This window comes from Petromyzon marinus, chromosome 13, assembly GCF_048934315.1.
Source record: "Petromyzon marinus isolate PM22_M1 ecotype Great Lakes invasive population chromosome 13, UKy_Petmar_22M1.pri1.0, whole genome shotgun sequence".
In the NCBI taxonomy this organism is placed as follows: Eukaryota; Metazoa; Chordata; class Hyperoartia; order Petromyzontiformes; family Petromyzontidae; genus Petromyzon; species Petromyzon marinus.
This window is the reverse complement of record NC_133679.1, coordinates 9,698,304-9,718,948: the sequence shown is the minus strand read 5'-3', so window position 1 is coordinate 9,718,948 and position 20,645 is coordinate 9,698,304. Positions and strand designations below refer to the sequence as shown.

At 44.1% G+C, this 20,645-nt stretch overlaps 1 long non-coding RNA gene across 2 annotated transcripts in view; it reads right to left on the bottom strand.

Annotated features, from left to right (window-relative positions):
• LOC116941983 (uncharacterized) overlaps window positions 1–20,645 on the bottom strand; it is a 40,808-nt gene that overhangs the window by 15,172 nt on the left and 4,991 nt on the right. For both annotated transcript variants that reach the window (XR_004402744.2, XR_004402745.2), the window contains exon 2: window positions 19,255–19,317. This is a non-coding gene — a long non-coding RNA (uncharacterized LOC116941983). The remainder of the gene's footprint in view (window positions 1–19,254; window positions 19,318–20,645) is intronic.

The following is a 20,645-nucleotide window of genomic DNA, read 5'->3' as shown; positions in this document are numbered from 1 at the left end:
AATTAGTTTATCCACGGTATGGTTCATGTTTTTAGTGTTTAACAGGAGCCTTCAAGCAATTTGGAACTCTAAGTTGATATCGTTCCATGAGTAAAACTAACCAACGCCGTAATTATTGAGGGGCCCAAATAAAAAAATCCTATTTTCTTTTCCAGTTACAGAAAAAGCATAGCCTCGACTAGATTTGTGCCAAATTAGCAGCGGCTTTAAATTAGCAGCTGTCACTCAAGTCACAATCGTCTACGCGCATCGCACCTGACTGTCGCGTTCTTAAACGTGTGCAAAAATATTTATACTACCAGTGGCCCCGTTACACAAAATACATTTTTCAACAAGTGCTGGCAATATGCAACACTTCATCCACAGTTTTTTTTTTTTTAAACCAAGATTACAAAACAAAAGATTGCACGTCCGCTACCTGGAAGTGGAAATTGTGAATTTGTCTTCTTGAATGGTGCAATCATGGAGCTCTGAGCGAGACCACCTGGAGAGACATTGGCAGGAGAATGTGTTTGATGGATGGAGCTGTACCCTTGGTGACAATCTGTCCAACGTGATCAGCTTTGAAAAAAGGGATGTTTGGCCCCCCGCTATAGCTCACGCGCTGAAAACTGTGCAACGTGTTTGCAGGCCAGGCCCGGGAGATGGGGGAGCTCATAACAGTGGCTCTTTGTTATTTAAAGGTCTGCATTGCAGTAGTGCAGATGAAACATTTCACCTCGGAGATGGAGAAATGATGCATACTGCAAAGAGTAACTCCAAAACAGCAGCGTCGGGGTGGCAATAACAACGAGCGATGGCAGACCTTCCAAATATAAAAAAACCCAACCACAAAATAAATTGAATTCATCCAATATTAACGGAATAATCGATTCCATCGTGGAGTGGAGGCATTTGTTTTAAAATAAAAATGATACAATTTCCAAAAATCTACATCAGCAATGCTTGGTAAGCTGGAAAAGAGATGCAATATGAAAGCAAAAAAATATGTATACATAAATACAATGCAAAAATTAATTATCAAAGAGGCAGACACTGCTCCCAAGTATGTATTTAAAAACCATTGACACCCGTATTGACAACGGCTATGGGTTGGCTTGAATTCACATGTAACAAAATACCATTGCAAAAGGCTGCTATTTGCGTTTGAAGGCGAGCGTGCGTATTCTTCACACAGCAGGCCAAATCAATAATTGAGACGAACGTGTTGGCTACAGTGCGGATGTAGCTGTGCACTCTGCAGCACAACACTGCATCATTCAGTCTTTACTTCACCACTTGCCAACTTGGCATCAGTCAAGGCCAACGACTTCATTATGGTACTTGGCTTTTCATATATGTTTACATACCAGTTGCAGGTACTTCAGAAGGAAACGCTCCCTGGTAAGACGAAGCATATGCAGCTATTTATGCACGAGTTGAACAACTGCGAGTGAATAAAGCCACGGTCATGAGGATACGTTCTTTCTAACGCAGGTGCTTTAATATAAACCACAACTGATTTGTGGACAGCGTAATGGTTTAGTTTGTTGTCTTTCCCCCGCACCTCAAATTCGCATGGTTGGCTAGATATAGCGCGAAAGAAGTGCGACATGCCTACAGCACACTGGTGTGAAAGGAGTGCGACATGCCTACAGCACACTGGTGTGAAAAGAGTGCGACATGCCTACAGCACACTGGTGTGAAAAGAGTGCGACATGCCTACAGCACACTGGTGTGAAAAGAGTGCGACATGCCTACAGCACACTGGTGTGAAAGGAGTGCGACATGCCTACAGCACACTGGTGTGAAAGAAGTGCGACATGCCTACAGCACACTGGTGTGAAAGAAGTGCGACATGCCTACAGCACACTGGTGTGAAAAGAGTGCGACATGCATACAGCACACTGGTGTGAAAAGAGTGCGACATGCCTACAGCACACTGGTGTGAAAGAAGTGCGACATGCCTACAGCACACTGGTGTGAAAAGAGTGTGACATGCATACAGCACACTGGTGTGAAAGAAGTGCGACATGCCTACAGCACACTGGTGTGAAAGAAGTGCGACATGCATACAGCACACTGGTGTGAAAGAAGTGCGACATGCCTACAGCACACTGGTGTGAAAGAAGTGTGACATGCATACAGCACACTGGTGTGAAAGAAGTGCGACATGCATACAGCACACTGGTGTGAAAAGAGTGCGACATGCATACAGCACACTGGTGTGAAAGAAGTGCGACATGCCTACAGCACACTGGTGTGAAAGAAGTGCGACATGCCTACAGCACACTGGTGTGAAAGAAGTGCGACATGCCTACAGAACACTGGTGTGAAAGAAGTGCGACATGCATACAGCACACTGTGACTTGCAATCCAGGGGATCCGGTTCATAGTCGAAACAATGGGGCGAGTTTCCTAAATCCAGCTAACCTCTGTCCACCCAGCAGTTTAAATGAGTACAACCACAGTTCGGCCAATGGGCAGGTTACGTTTGGTGGGAATAAAGTGCGAGTCCCTCCAACTCTTCCAAGATGTCGAGCCAGCATGGAAGAGTAGGCCAAGTACCATACCCCACGGAGGGACTCTCTAGAGCTCCCTCTGGTCGAGGTCCCTTCCACCAGCAGTGGCGTGAGCCAGAAATTACAGACCTGCCACCTTTACCTTGACTTTTTTTTGTCAATATAAGCTCGATGCGATTCATTCTGTCCAATTACTGATAGTCATCATTAATACACATAGCAGAGTGCAGCTGGGAGTGTGAATAACATTCTTCACTTCTAATTAGGAACACACTGTAAAAACGACACAAACCCAACACATTATGCCAGTAGTGACCGTTAAACAGAAACAATTCCACGGGGTAAAACATATAAAATACTCAGCTCATCCGTATGAAAACTGTTATTTTTACTCCTTTTTTGTCATTGAAAATTCGGTGCCTTTTAAGCTTTGTTTTTGCGTGTGTGTGTGTGCGAAGCCTAACATGTGTTATCTTTAAAATAAAAAAAAATCTTCACGTTAAAATGTTTCTAGCTACCAGAATTCAGTAGTCGACTCCAGCAGCGAAGAGGCAAAGTGCTTTATGTTTGGCATTCGGTTATATCCTGTTGAGAGACTAATTTGCACAATAGGAAATGTAATCACATCATGTACAGTCATCACAACCAAGCACAGCAGAGGCGCTTTCCTGCACTGGCTGTCAAGCAGCCCACACTGGTGTGGAAATTAAGGCTGTTGGGTAAGTGCTTTCTGCCTTTAAATAAATTAATATAAGCACTCATCACCAAAAATGGTTTCGATAATTCAAAGCTGCCTTTTTTCAAGAGGTGAAAAAAGCACATGTTGGCAGGGTGTCCTGACTTTTTTTCTGTAGCTTTTTTCTCCTCGACAAAAATAATAATAATACTACTAGGCACATCAAATTACTGTCAAGCAAAATAGTGGTAGGCTTTCGTTCTGACATGTTGTAAAAAAAAACTTTTTGAAAAGCCATTCGGGAGAAATTCTTCCAAAGATTAGCGACGTCAAAACATTTTCATAGCTCGGTCTATTACAACATTTACAATAAAAATAATAATTTGGTAAGCATTTGCACATGCATGCAAACCCTACCAAAAACAAATCTGTGAAAATCAACCAAAACAACTGCGTGGAAATTAAGCTAATTGCTTTCAAGTGTCTAAAATATATATGAAAGCATGGCTAAGTTTGACCTGCCAGATTATTTAACCGTGAGAGCAAACAGTTTGTTATTACTTCACGTGAGAATGTCACACGCCTTGGAAAAATACAGTGGGACCCACTATAATCGTGAAAATAACACCGTGCATAAAACAAATGTCCTTCATGCGACTGATTTGGCAATGGCACGTGCGGAGTGCAGCGCGCGTGTAACAGTGACTCTCCTGTTTCAGGGCAAATATAGTCCCATTCAAACCAGTGTTTATGTATGTTCCAGGGTTAACAAAACACACGCGTGTCTCCCAGATGCCTTTCAATGTTGCATTTTAATCTCCGGTCTGCCATAACTTGTCCACGCTCCATTAATTTGCTACAGTAGGTTAAACTTACGCACTTTGCCATGCCTCTGGCTCTGAAATATAAATCATGGGCCGACAAACCAAATGCCTTCCGATGCTTTCTAGCAATAGGGAAAGTTATGGTGGAACAGAAACTTGAATATTCATTTTGAAATATCGATTTTTTTAAATCACAGTTACCGAGCACAGGGCCGATAAGAAACATCACTTTTTAAGGTGCAATAGGTAACTGTTAAATGTGTCGTTTGAATGGAGCAAATATATTATTAGAACTTGGGCAAAAGAGACGATAGGAAGGATTTCCAAATGCTTGCAACAGCAACCAAAGACAAAATGAAATTAAAATAAATTGCAATGGCTATACATAGTAATCCACAACTGCTGCATGCAAATAATATGCTATGTTATAACGTGGCTATGTAACAATGCTTGCATGCATTTGCATGCACGAAAGTATGTTCAAGACAACAGTGCCTAGCACGTTGCACAATGAACACAGCAACTTGAGGTGGATTTTCCAGGCATGGTGAACACCAGTGGCAAGTGCTGATATCCGAATCAGTCCTGGGCATACCCTCTTTCACCATTCCACACTGACCGGTGGGGTGAAGTATGGTCAAACAAAGTGTAGGGTAGACGTTTGTCCATCACTGGATTGACAATGGGCTGCAAATGTACATGAATATTCACGTAATGCAATAGTTTGGCTTAGGGGCCGTCCATAAATGGCGTCACGCGATTGTGGACGATTTTTGACCCCCCCCCCCCCCTCGTCACATGGCGTCACAAAAAGGCAGACCCCCCCCTCAAATATGACGTCACAAAGCTCCACCCCCCCCCCCTCGTCACACATCGTCACAAATGTCTGACCCCCCCCCCCCCCCCATTAGGTGCGTGAGGTCATTTATGGACGGCCCCTTAGATCATCGTAATGCCTACTCAAACTTTTCCGGTGATTAGTGTCCTTTTAGTCAATATTTTAAACCTGGCATGGTGCACGCGGAGGTATTAGGGACAGATCCATGCCCAGCCACCATTTCAGAAATGGTGTTGATACCTTAATAGAGCAGCTTATTTTTGGCTAAGATCACTCCAGGTGTGAAAAGCACTTGACACCAAGGTCCATGGCAATGCTTCCGCGCGAGTGCACTCATTCCACACACCATCACACCACACGACAGTACACACCATCACACCACGCGGCAGCACACACCATCAGACCACATGGCAACACACACCATCACACCACATGGCAACACACACCATCACACCACATGGCAACACACACCATCACATCACATGGCAACACACACCATCACACCACATGGCAACACACACCATCACACCACATGGCAACACACACCATCACACCACGTGGCAACACACACCATCACACCACATAGCAACACACACCATCACACCACATGGCAACACACCATCACACCACGTGGCAACACACACCATCACACCACGTGGCAACACACACCATCACATCACATGGCAACACACACCATCACACCACATGGCAACACACACCATCACACCACATGGCAGCACACACCATCACACCACGTGGCAACACACACCATCACACCACGTGGCAACACACACCATCACACCACATGGCAACACACACCATCACACCACATGGCAACACACACCATCACACCACATGGCAACACACACCATCACACCACATGGCAGCACACACCATCACACCACATGGCAACACACACCATCACACCACATGGCAACACACACCATCACACCACATGGCAACACACACCATCACACCACGTGGCAACACACACCATCACACCACATAGCAACACACACCATCACACCACATGGCAACACACCATCACACCACGTGGCAACACACACCATCACACCACGTGGCAACACACACCATCACATCACATGGCAACACACACCATCACACCACATGGCAGCACACACCATCACACCACATGGCAGCACACACCATCACACCACGTGGCAACACACACCATCACACCACATAGCAACACACACCATCACACCACATGGCAACACACCATCACACCACGTGGCAACACACACCATCACACCACGTGGCAACACACACCATCACATCACATGGCAACACACACCATCACACCACATGGCAACACACACCATCACACCACATGGCAGCACACACCATCACACCACGTGGCAACACACACCATCACACCACATGGCAACACACACCATCACACCACGTGGCAACACACACCATCACACCACATGGCAACACACACCATCACACCAAGCGGAAGCACACACCATCACACCACGTGGCAACACACACCATCACACCACATGGCAACACACCATCACACCACGTGGCAACACACACCATCACACCACGTGGCAACACACACCATCACATCACATGGCAACACACACCATCACACCACATGGCAACACACACCATCACACCACATGGCAGCACACACCATCACACCACGTGGCAACACACACCATCACACCACATGGCAACACACACCATCACACCACGTGGCAACACACACCATCACACCACATGGCAACACACACCATCACACCAAGCGGAAGCACACACCATCACACCACGTGGCAACACACACCATCACACCACATAGCAACACACACCATCACACCACGTGGGAGCACACACCATCACACCACATGGCAACACACACCATCACACCAAGCGGAAGCACACACCATCACACCACACACGTGTTTTGCAATGTTAAATAACACCCATCCACAAATCTATTTGTGAGGGTGACACGTTATTGAATTTCATAAGGATTTAAAATAATCTGTTGGAATAAAAAAGGTTAAAAAAGTTACGTAAATAAATGAGCATAATAACTTATCGTCCCTTTTCTGCCCGCTGCTGGATGAAGGCCTCTGTGTGCCGTGTTGGTTATATCGGCGTTGGTTGACCATACTGGGCTTCACTGTGCTTGTCAGCGCGGGCTGATGAAGGGAAGGCTTGCGACCAATACAAATATCACTCGGCACGAATTTTAATCGTGGGTGAGAATCAAACTCATATTGCCGGATTCAGAGCGCAGTTTCACTGGACAAGGGCATCACAATCGCTCAAACATTAACAGCGTGGAAATAATGAGACTCGAAAATACGCAGCGCAGAGTATGTTTGTTATTCTTTACCGTTTTAAAAATATTCTCGTGAAATAAAGGTTCACACGCATATACGTATGCAGTGCATAGAAAATACATGTATGCACAGAACCACACGTACACAAAATGAATGTTAAATAACAAAACTGTTTGTGATCAAGGCAGCATTCCCGAGACGGTGTTTAGTCTTGTTTTAATTTGTTATTCATGGCCTTCTTTTGAAAATTTCACTATATTCAGAAACACACAACACATTGATTGGGAACATGTTCCATCTAAATGGCTTTGCAATTTTACTTTAAAAAGGAGTATCACCTAATGGTAGACATAAAACAAAATTTACACTTTGATTTCTGTAGCCACTTAACACAGTAAAGCAACTGCATTCATCAAAGGGCCTTTGATTTTGAGATGCAGTGTTTTAACACTGTGCCCCCTTATATATCTCCATCTCTCTCCACTTTGATTCATGGCTGGTGTCTATATTAGTATGCACTCAGGCATATTCATAAACATGTCTAGAATACCAATGTGTAGAACATGAAAGCCAAATGTCTTTTTCAAGATGTGCAGGGTGTTTTTTTGTAAGCCTCCAAAACCACATAACATTTTTTTTTACAGAAACTCTGTTTCTAAGATTACTTAATTTAACAGATTTACTCCATTCTAAATTTTTCTCCCATTTAACCACTTCCCTCCCCCCCCAAAAAAAAAAAACGCGGCAATCATACGACAGAAACTTATCCACAATTAATTACATGGATTTTTTTTATTATAAATTATAGAGAAAAGCATACAGTCTCAAAGCCACTGGGATGTCCTTGTTAAAATTTCAGTGCTCAGACACAAAGGCTGTTGGCCATGACCGACAACTTCATAAATCTAAATGAGCCACCTGCAAGAACTCTTCATATTTGCCTGCTCCTGGCAAACACTGTTATCTCAGCGGGTCAAGGCAGCCATAAGTCAACAAAGCAAAGTCAAACAGAACTGAGATTTATTAATGCTGACCCTGTGGGCATCCGCTACCAGCTAACAGCGGATTGCCAGCGCCAATCGATCAGAACAAAAATAATCTGCACAAACCTGGTTGAGCAAGCACTCATGTACCTTTCCAGTTGACTTGAGCAGTATTGGGGGGCTGACACGTGATTAATAATGCATGAGCAGCTTCTCCTGAAGCAATAAACCTGACACTGCTCCTCCGGGTAAACAAAGTGCTCGGTAGATCAATTTGATTATTGGCTCTTTAGCCGAGGGTTATTGCTTCCCAGCCCCGATTGGACTTTCCAGCTTCGCTGTTATTTCTCTCGCTAAGCCCTTCATTAGTGCTCATTGAATCTCCACATCCGTCCAAAACCAATAATGCTGTCTTTATTGGAATTGCTCAAGGTGTCGTAATTGTGCTGCTTATATATTTATTTTTGCTAATACACATTTAAAAACAATATTATTAACTCGATTAAAATTACCAAAAAGCAATAAAAAAATTGTAAAACTCGAGCAAGCTGTACATGGTGAACGTGTGCTTAAAAAAAAGAATCAAACACGTTAAATTAATTAAAAATGTTATGCCAGTTTCAATCAGCTCGCGGTGCATAAATATGCAGGGTCACGTGAGACACGTGCATCCAAGCACACAGCAATGCTAATAATGTCTCACTTCGTTGGCTTATTCATTTATTATTACGTGATTATTATTAATGAGGGGCATTATTGTCCCAATTTTGCATAAACAAACAAAAAGCAGACAAATTATTCCGGGGGATAGTTAATGCGGGAGACATTACTCCGTTTAATTGTGGTAATTAATCGTTTTGCACCTCATTTGTTCGGCAAGAATGAAAAATGCCACAATCACCGCTATTGTGTCGCATAAGAGGATAAGGAAGGTCGCACATCGAGTGACAAGACAGAGAAAAATTGAGACCAGATTGTGGGCGCTTCTACCTCAACGATGATGATGATGAGATGCCAGCGAGATATATTTGAAGGGGGGGGGGGGGGGGTGAATCGAGGTGTATCTTTTGCAGCGACTTTGAAAGAAAATCCTTAAATAGGAAAATTGGCAGAGCTTGTTCAGCACTTAAGTGGTGACCTCGTCCAGATGAGAGGCTGCGACAGGACACGACGGTGCTGATGCTGACCAAATCATTATTATTACTATCGAATGGAGTGACACATTTTATATGCATTACGCAAAGACGTTTGTTTTGACTGTTAACATGCTGATAGTTCATCTGTGTACAGCCATCGGTTTACGATGATTTGTACGTCAAACATGTTCGTTCTTCATTTGTTATGAGGTAGATATTGTTTGTGTCATCAGTTATTACCGATCGTATCGAAGGTATAATAAGACGTCATGGGACCTCCTTTGCCAGCACCAAAATATGAGATTAGGTTTCCCCTTTTTTCTGGCAACAAAACAGGTGTTGAGATTTTGATTTAAAGCTTTCGTGACTGCAGGGATTCATATTCTTGGTTCTTTCGGTAAAGTCACGTAGAAGGGAAACAATTTTATTGTTTTAATTTAGCCTTTATTAATCCTTTTAACTTTATTGTTTTATATATTTTTTATTTTTGTTATTTTATTGTTTCCCTTATATGTAACTTTACTGAAAGAACCAATAATATAGGTGTTAAGATGTTAAAACACCAAACTGAAACCTTTTACAAGGAATCACGCCTTTTGGCGTCCTCTGGTCTAACACCGTTTGAGACGAGGCTCAAAGGGTTTCAGTTTGGTGTTTTAACATCTTAACATCTGTTTTTTGCCAGAAAAAAGGGGAAAATCTATTCTGATATAATAAGACGGTTTAAAATTTTTTTTGGATCATGTTAATATCTTCACCACACTGCATCACACTTGGCCAGTATATGTAATGTAACAAAATTCCTATCTGAAAGGGTTTTTTTGTTTATAGCCATTTTCATTTACTGAAACGCACTCAATCTCCAGCTCTGCTCCATTATGTCTTGATGCCATTAATTCATATTTACGCTTGTGGAGCCTTGGGAATATTTTATTCCATTTTCCCTCTCAATCTCCACAGGCAGTCGTCGTGGCAGGCACAGAAGCAATGTTCTAAGGATTAATAAAGGCTAGCCGCAAGACAAAGAAAAATGTGCACCATAAAATTCCTAACGTGCTCCAAAGAGAATATTGTGTCTGCTTTCTGATGGCTCTTGCAAGTAGCTATCTAAATCACTGCCAGCCCTGTTAGAGGTGATTGCCTTTCTACACGGGGTGGTTGTTATCTGTCTGTACCTCCCTTCACAATCCGTGGGACTCGTGCTGCGATATAAGTTTCTCCGGAAAAGAATAGTGACGGACAAGAATGGCGTCTCCGCAAGATTTGTTGTCGGGGAGACTTGCTGAGATGATTTAATGTTCTGTCTTGTAATTCCCTAGTCGGGTGGGGAAACTGCAGTCAAGATGAAATAATGTGTATATCTTTCGAATAATTTGTCAGCACAGAGTCAAAATGAAATAAAACGCACATCTACGGAATAATTTTTCAGGCAGAAAGTACAGGATCAATCCCTTCCCGGCTGCAACATTAATAAAAGTGCATTGGTTTTGGACTTCAAGCCTTTCCAACACCTGGGAAGTAAGTAAAGCTGGCTGTGTATACCAACTTTGACTGGCTGTGTATACAAACTTTGACTGGCTGTTTATATCAACAGGAAACATAACAAAGAGACAACAACAACAACAAAGCAACCACATAGCCTAATTTATTATATTCTCGTCAATAGTCCGTTGCAAGTGTACACGTTGCCACGAAACACAAAAAAACATCTCCCGAATCAATCCACAGCCGATCTTGTCTCCTCTCCATATTTAAATTGACCTTCTCCTCCAGTACAAGGATGCCTTTCTGCCGAGGGCTACTCTTGAAGTTGTGCAAATGCACAGTGAAATGCAAATGCTCGTGGCCGAATATCAAAAGACTTTTGTTTTCAGCTTCATTGAAGTCAATTACTGGCGTACGTATAAGGTAATAATACAACTCAAGTGGCGTGTCACAAGCAATATATATGGGGGGGGGGGGGGTGAAATTCAAAACGCCGCACTCGGTTGGAATTTTAAAATTGCCAGGTAAGTGAAACTGTTTTGCAAGCGGCAAAATAAATGATCATTGCGTAAATACGTGGCGTTGTATATTACATCAAATATCAAAAAAAACCTCAATCACAACATCTTTAAATATCCCATCAGCAAGGACTGGGCATAATTTTCACCGTCTTAAATAAGGTAATGAGCTTTTGTTTTGTGCCAAAGTTAAAGTTAAAGGGCCGAGTGTCGAGGTTTGGAGGCAGGGAGAGCGATGCCCTGCATCTTTCATTTCATATCAGACGATCAACCTTTACACCCCCCCACCCAAACAAATACAAGCTACTAACTCTACTGTCCTTGCAGTAACAGAAGGTGACAGGAGAGAGAGATTAAATCTGTAGGTAAACATGAGCTTGGTAAATGTTTGTTGAAAAGGCAAGATTGGGTGGGTGGGTGGCTGGCTGTGGGGTGGGAGGCGAGTGACTGTGGGATGATAATGGCGACAAGGAGACGCTTGTGGGTGGAAGGAGGAGGACGAGGTGGCGGGGAGGTGAAAACAGGGCAATAACAAAAGGAGGGCCAGTGGTGTTGTCAGGAGCGGATTAGTGCCGGGGACGCTGGATGTCAGCGCTGACGTGTGTGTGTTAATTACGGCTCGTTATCGTGGCTTAGCTCTAGGGGGACGGGGGGGGGAAACATTCTGGCAAATAGAAAAAGGGGGTCACAAAAGCCTGCAGGAGCACCTGCTCAGGCTGTAGCGCAGGCAATTAGCGGGGAAACAACAAATCGGCATTGAATTGCAATAAATTGGCAAAGTCGCGCCCCACCCACTCTCCACTCCAGCCATGTTCTGCATCTTAAGTGGATTAATTATGAGCGTTGAGTGTAATTTGTGCGCTTGTTATGTTAATGTGGCCCAGAAGTGCCATTCAGATGCTCGACAATAAGCGGATATAAATGTGCCCCCTCTCTGCACTTAATCTATCTGCATATAATTAAAGAGTCTCATAGCACAATGGCTGTCATTTTCTTTTTTCGCCGTTTCACTTTCATTAAGATTTCTGGTTCCAGATTATTTTCGTGGGATTGTAATCGTGTCGGGTGGGGGGAACCTTCCATTACGTTTAAACATTCGTATCAGTTGCCGAAACATTGACCGACATTTTTATTTTAGAATTATACCAGACTGTTCAAAATATATTCAAAGCACACACTCGCACACATGCATCACTACTCCATCTCTAACATCTCAATAATAAATAATCTCACACTGCCGGCGGGGTTCATCCTGCAATATTTTGTATTTTATATATGTATTTCTCAGAAGCCAAGGTGGTATTCAGTGAATGAATAATTTACCAGCTCCAGTAATTATTTTTTTACATCTCTTAAACCAACCCCCCCCCCGCCACCACTTGCAACCCTTTTATCCTCAGTTTACTAATTATAGCTGCGCATTGTAGGGAGGAATGATGGGGCTTGTAAGGCAGCTCTGGTCCCAGGTGCAGAAGATAAGCACTTAAAGTTCGCCATGGGAGCTGTGATCGGCACCTCTGACTGTTCACCACCCACGCTCTTCGTACACAGAGCAATGCGGTGTTGGGGAATCCGTTTTTTGTGTTTGTATTATTCATGCACCTGGGCCACCAAACAGTTTACCCGGGCCTTGCCGGTTTCGGACAAGCTATGCCGAGTAAATTAATAACCTCTCTGCAACAGAGATGCTTAAACCCGTACTTCAAAAGAACTGACGTGTTGCAGGCCTGTCTATAATGAACATGCGTTGAAGGAAGGCCAGTCTAAATGTTTGATCAATTATGCTAACTTCCTTCTGACCAGATTAGAATCCCAATCTGTCAGGGGGGTAAAAAAAACATTCTGTACACTGCAACAAATACTACAAGCTGAGACGCGCATAGCGCGTAAATAAATCGTAGGCAATGTGCCCCATCTCAGCACACCTTTGATAGCCAAGCAGGATGGGGCCTGGATAATACATGGAAGGGTGACCACCATGCACAACAGGTGCTAAAGGCAGAGACCGTGGGTTCGATTCCGACCTTGACGCCTGTATATTTGGAGTTTACAGTGTCTCTCTCCCCGTGGTTGCGTTGGTTTTTCTCCGGGTCCTCCGGTTTGTCCCTCCACATTTATAATCATGCGTTTAGAGTATTTGGCTGCTATACATTTCCAGATGATATGCCACTTCGTTGAGCTATCATTTGTGGCCGGGTCACTTCTGAAAAAGAGCTAAGTAAGCTCAGTGGGCCTCACCTGGTAAAATAAAAAATTTAGTTTAGCGGGCAGTGCAGCCAAATTCATTGCTGTACATTACTACAATTCTATGCTCCCACGTCTAGGCTGAGTGTTGGTCCGGTTCAGATACTCTCCACTGACATTATTAGCCAGGGCCGGGAATCAAACCCAGATAACCAGGTTCACGGCATAGTGCTCATAGTGCGCGAACCGTGAACGCGCACGCTTCCACACGCTTCGACACGCACGAGCACGTGTGTGCAGGCGTGCGCACGTGACGCCAGACAGGCTCGTCCAGTGGCCGGTGCTAGGAGCCATCGTCACCACACCAGCTCCGACCCCCTCTGTGCAATGCAGTGCAAACTCATTGCAATAAAGAGGCGACACCCCTCCGGGCTGAGAACGACGTCCCAGCGAGCCGCAGTCGCAGCCTCAAACAGATGTCCTCTCACAGGCCACCACAACGCGTTGACCCGGAACGGCCTCCTGGCCGAATACGCGATGGGCCGGAGGGAAGGGAGCCGGTTTGTGGGCGTGGAGCGCAAAAGCGGGAAGGAGGTCCTCACAAAGGAAGGGAAGGGTCGCCAGGGCTAAAAACAAAATCGGTGATGGGGGAGGTGGGTGGGGGGGGGCCAGGGTCGCCAGGGATAAAAAAAACAGTGGCGGGTACGCATCCTCGCATCGTGATGTTATCATCGATTTGCCTCCGACGAGATAACATGTGGCCGGGTGCTGTGGCGCGCGCACGCGCACGCATCCCGGTTGTGCTGCTGCGCGGCTGCTCTGTGGGGGTGCGCTCGGGTCGTGCCGATTTCTGATTTCGCTCTGAGTTCTGGGAGGTTTGTCCGTAACTCGAAAAGAAAATTGCAATAATTTCCAGATTCAATTTCAAATTCGGCAAAGTAGGCTGCTGGGTTGTTAGCTATGCGTGGGCTTTACTCCAGCCAGTCCGACTTGCTCCCACAAATAAAATCAGTAAAACATCTTCAAAAAGGAGTGTGTGTATATTTAAATATATCACGTGGTATCTTCTTTAAAATAAGCCTTGAAACTCAGCGAGAGGCTCGTTGTGAGGCAAATGAATTAATCATCTGCTTGTATATCGGTACATTGATGCTTAAGGACCATAGGCGAGGCAAATTGAAAGTTGATTAAAAGATAGAGTGTTCCTAAGACATGACATCTAGGGATTTTAGCATAGTAGGAACTATGTATGTACGTATGTTGAACTTTCTTTCGCACCGTACGTAGCCAACCATGCTAATTGAGAGGACAACAAACTAAACACACAAACGCAGTTCGAAAGAAATGAGTTTTCAAACTAGTCAAATAGTTAAGCACATGTTCACACAAATTCCACATCTCATGGAAAGTTTTCCTTGGAAAAATATTTTTTTTTGGTGTTCACTCGCTATCCGGCGGCACACGTGGGAACAGAAATGGAACATTTCCCCTCCTCCATCCGATTCGTCGCGTCATCGGCTGAAGTAACCCATCGCTTGAATAATTCACTACGTAACACAATTTCTATTCCTGGGTAGTAAGCTTATTTTCTAATTGCTTATGCCTAAAAAGTATAGAAAATGGCTATTGTTCCCCACAAACTTTGCTTTTGTGACCAGGACTTTATGTGAACGAAAATACACAAATTCGCCCGTTTTTTCATTTAAAATAGGTAAATTCTAAATAGCACTGTCCTGGTCACAAAAGCAAAGTCTGTGGGGAAATAATAGCCATTTTCTGAACTTTTGAGGCATAAGCAATTAGAAAATAACACTACCCAGGAACAAAAAAAAACATTTTTGTTACAGTGTTATTAACGGAGTGGATGATTACCTTTGCTTTTCTGTCCTGGTTACAAAAGCAAAGTTTCTGGAGATAATAGCCATTTGTGCTTTTGAGGCATAAGCAATTAGAAAATGACACTTACTACCCAGGAACAAAATATATATTTTTTGTTACACAGTGATAATCATCGGTTAAGCTCTACAAATAAGCAAAGTCAAAATAGGTTTGTTGGATGAATGCAAAACCCATCCAGAACCAAAACACATGATTCATTTCTTGCAAACACATTTACCAGGAAAATACATTTTTGTATAGTGCCAAACTCCCCCTTCTATATCTTTAGGTATAGAAGGGGGGGAGGGAGAAAACCCTTTGATCTGTCAACATTATAGTGTGGATTTAGGGAAAATATAAAGCAATTGAGAGTGTGTTTTAAAGTGTGCAAGGTTAAAGCAGCAGCACACTTTGCCACCGGCGATATGAGATTTCCATGATAAATTCCGTACTTAAATTTGCCTACCTAATTAGTCAAGTGATGCTAATGTGCCAACTGTTACACGTTCAACTTTTTTCCCATTTTTCCACTCTGAAAGAGAGTGAATACGGTCGATGACACTCCACTTTCCACCCCCTTTAGAGACTCCTCAGAAAATTAGACCAATTCACTCTGGCTAAACACATTAAACAATACTAAATGTGTGCACGAAGGACGCTGCGATGACTGCTATTGTACGAGGTGGAAGATGCGCACAGCGATAAATAATGGGGTGAAAGAGGCTGGTTGTATAAGGCACGTGGCGGGTACGTTCAGTAGTTGGGTGGGTGTGTTTAGGGTGTGTAGATGAGTAATTAATGGGTCATTAGTGGGTATGTGGAGTTATAGGGTGGGTCGGCACTGCATGTGGGTGCGAGTGGGTCGGTAGTTGGTAGTGGTGTGCGAATGTATGGGTGTGTGAATGTATGGGTGTGTGTGTGTGTCGTTCGGTAGTCGGTAGTGGGTAGATGGGCGTGTGTGTGCGTGCCAGCAGTTGATAGTGGGTGTGTGAGTGGGTCAGTAGTGGGCGGGTGGGTCAATATTGGGTGGGTGAATATGTGGGTTTGGTCAGTAGCAGGTGGGCGGGTGGTTCAGTGTGTGCCGTGGGCCAGTAGTGGCTGGGTGTACGCTACAAGGTGAGTGTGAGAGAAACAGACTCGGAGACAAGCGAATCAGCATGCGGCCCGCGGGGCCTCATTTCTCGCTCCCTGGCCCGACGCGCCAGATATCAGCATCTGGCGAAGCAGACGCGCTCCGCCGTGCCATTTCACGGGACGCTGCCCATGCGGCGGCGGCGGCGGCGGGGAAAACAACAGGGGGATTTATGTAGATTGCAAGCAATCAACGCGCAGCCGCCGGCTGGCCCGTCTCGCCCCGTAGCCTTCACCGGCGAGTCTTTGGGCGCCACTCTGCTGTGTAATTGAACTCTCGGGCTTAGTGGGCAGGATTCTCTCCGGGATTCTCGATTTTATTGTGGCTGTGTGTTTGCTCAATGTTGGTGGACATGTGCGTGTGTATTTAGGAACCAATGTTCACGGTGGTTCTCAAAATATGTTTACGTTCGGGATTCGTGTGCTTGTGAATGTGAGGGATGTAACCGCTCTTGACACGGACACGCGGTGCTGTGCTGATGAATTGTGTGTAATTAGCAGACGTCTATTTGCACGGCTTGCTGATATGTTCAATTACAGACAATGCCATTAATTTTCATAGAAGGTACTCGCAACGAAGAAATGTCATAAGATACAAGGGAACGTTTGTGTTTATTGAGTACAATGCTGGCTTGCGTTCATATTCGCCCCACGTTGTAGAAGGTTATAAAAATACGATGTCGTCTACATGTGTGGCATATTTTCTAGTCCGCAATTTGTGTTGCAACGACGGTCTTCTCGAAGGACACTTCAAGCGCACGGTGGCAATGACCAAACCACCCAAAATGCACCCAATTTCATCAGATCCTGAATGCTCAGCAGCGTTGACCCTGTTTTTTTATGTATATATCAATTATTTCTGGAGCCAACCGTGCTAATTGGAAGTGGATAGTGCTTGGGCAAAAAAAACAAGCGTAAATCGGGTATTTTTTTTAAAATGCACAGCTATTCTATGGGCAAGAGAGGGCAGTGCAGACAAAAACATTGTTGTACTTCACATATATGCTCCGACGTTTATGCTTCCCACCTTCATCCCTCACCGACCAGCATGGTGACGCGCACTCGATTATATAATGACCCTCCCCCTTCGAACCACACGGCACGGAGGATCTAAAGCCCTTATCCAGCAGTGGAATTTACAAAGGGGGTCACACATACTATATACATGTACACGCACGGGTGCGCTCAAGCAAGAATCCAGCTGTACTTGCAGCACGAGGCTGTGGAGTGGATTTGCCGTTGGTTTTTGCCGTGGGCCGCCCCATTACACATTCTGAGCACCCTAATGAGAGGGCAAAGGAGATGCAGCTCCCGACAGCTCTCGCTGGCTTTTTGCTTATTGTTAAAGCTGGAGTCATCAAGCCCTCTCGACAGCCCTTCCTCTTCCACGTCTCTGTCACTCACGATCCCCCAGCCCCCAACACAATCCGCACTTCCCCACGCTCTCAGAAGCAAGGGGGTGAGACACAGCAAACCCCTCCAAACGACGGAACGTGCCATTGTCAAAATGGGTTTCGGGTTTTTTTTTTAATGGGCAGTTTTTTTTCTTTTCTGAGATAATTGGGGTGAGGATTTTTTTTTTATTTGTGGTACTTTTGTCCTCGCGGCAGCTGCGGCCGCCAGAGTTCTCAAAAGATGGGAATCCGTGGCTTTGAAGCCGTAATCTGCTGGAGCTAAATGGCAATGAAAGAACATCGGCGTCCAATCTATAAGTAAGAAAACAGCTCAAGTTCTATTGTTCTCCGTTCTTTGTTTTGACCATGAAAGCCTACCGTTGTTGGGCATTTATGATGTAATCTGTGGACTCAATTGGGAATGCATGACAAATTTGATTATTAACTCAGACCCGAGATTACTCGGCCGAAATTGAAATAGCGTTGTGCCGAGTACGTTGATGCTTCTTCTAATGGTTTCGGAATTTATAAACGGTCTCCTCGTATCGATATTTTTAGACGGATAGTTGCAACCGCGTGCCGTGATATGTTCAGCTACACGTGGTTAAAGCGGCTTCATGTCTTACATTCATAAAATAAAAATGTTGCGAGGACCTTTAATTTTGTAAATACATTTTCAATATTTTTTTACCTTTCCTAAACAAAAGCTGAATGCATAAGCCAACATACAATGTTAACAATATAAAGGGTAACACCTCTTGTTATATCAATGTTAAGTCTGCTCGTTTTGTTTCAAAACGACACTTGTAGAAAGGGTACTCTTTACTTTGCAACAAAACATATATTCTGCAATGCAGCAAGTGAGATAGTGCAGGGGGGGGGGGGGAACTGTATCAAACCTGTGTCAAATTCTACTAAAAACACATTTTCATTTGTATTTTAAAAAAGCGAAGGACAAAAGAACAAAAAAAGAGGAAAGTACAATGGCACCTTTGAAAAGGAAGGCCCCTCATGTTTTAAACATGTCAGATGCCCAGCAGACACATGCACTGGTGTGATAATGGCTCTCAAATTAGCACGCCCCCCGGATCATCGCGAGTGAAGAGGGCTTTTGCTGTGAACGGCTGATTGGCCGGAGGCGCTGCCGGAGGGGAGCAAGGGGGGGGGGCATCGGAGCGAATAAATCATGCATTAACAATCGCCATCGCCTATTGAGCTCCCAACTAAGATCAGCCCATACCAGAGGGAAAGGGGTTGGGGGTCAGCCAGTCCCTGTATGAATTAAAGAAAAGATAAGAGCTTTTGATCTGCCACGAGATCAAAGTGCTGGCCTGATCCTTCAAATCTTTTTCAACGTGCATGGATAGCAAAGGGACCCCCTCTCTTACTTTTAATGGCAGATGGAGTGCTCCTTTGTAGTGATGGTAGTTTACAGCTGGTGGTCCAGAGGTCTGTGGAAGATTCAAAGAAGAGATTTCAATTATTGAAAAAAAGGTACTCTATGGATTTGCATTTGCGTTGCTTGTCTGCTGATCTAAAATACTTACGCGTGGAATGCCATTCAATTACTCAGCATGCATTACGGGCTGAAAGCTAGACATGTTTCATTATGGAAAGTGGTTAGTTGAATAATACATAAATGATGTTTAAATTTTAATATTATTCACAAGTACGTCAGTAAACAACTTAAAATATGAATTATTTTAATGCAGACAGCAACAGAATATTCACTGGGTCAAAGAGAAAGTGCATGGTGTTTCTTGCAAAAATGTATCTACGAGGCATTGTTTTGATGAATCTGGTTCAAAGTGAATTACTGGCCATCACGAATTAACAATATTAATTACAATATATTGCAGACACCACTTTGCTCTCTCAGTCTAGAAATGTCTTCCAGAGACATTTTACCTTGCCTGGATATATAAAGAAAGACAAAGATACCTCCTATGGCCTTTACAGACTTTTAGGGCAAGTGCTGTTAGCCAGCACCTATCATGAAAGCTGGCACGGCACACGAGGGGGTGGGTGGCCAGCACCACGTCCGACCGCATTTGTCTCCCCAGTGGCAATGTTTACACACTGTACCAGGTACTCATTTGAGGCTGAGTCGACTGGATATATAAATGTGTATGTTCAGCCTTATAGACTGGGGGCAAGTGCTGTTAGTGAGACTCTATACATGCTGATATGGCATGCAGGTGGAATGGGTAGGCCAGTATCAAGCCTGGCTGCCTTTGTATCCCTGGTGCTGCTTTTTAACATCTCAGACACTCGTTTAAGGGGTGAGCTGACCAAGGGGAGGCACAGGACAGGTTCAGGGCTTAGTTTTGTGCTGCTATTATCCACTACTTCAATTTGAATTGTGCTACAGCCATCGCATCATCCATGAATGTCTACATATTGGGGGGAACTCCAGAAAGCATTCCTAAGCATGAGGATATACCCTCATTCGTAAGTTCATTGTGACAGCTCGAATGGCAATGTTACGTGAAGGTAGCACAATCATCTTTTTGTTTTGAAGTATTAAACCCATAGGCTGTTCCACTCGGAGCCTGTGCAGCATCTTAGTTACACAAGGTAAAATAAAGCACAACAGAAATGTGATTTAGGTCACTTTTCATTAAGTCACCCCCTTTGTAATCTTAAACATAGAAGCAATATGGACGTTATAGGATTTTAATTCAGTAAAGTCTCTGTCATCTATGGGTTTTCTTCTTTCCTGATGATAATTTTGGAAGACTTGGGAGATCCAGGAGTGCTACTCTACCTCTATCTACCC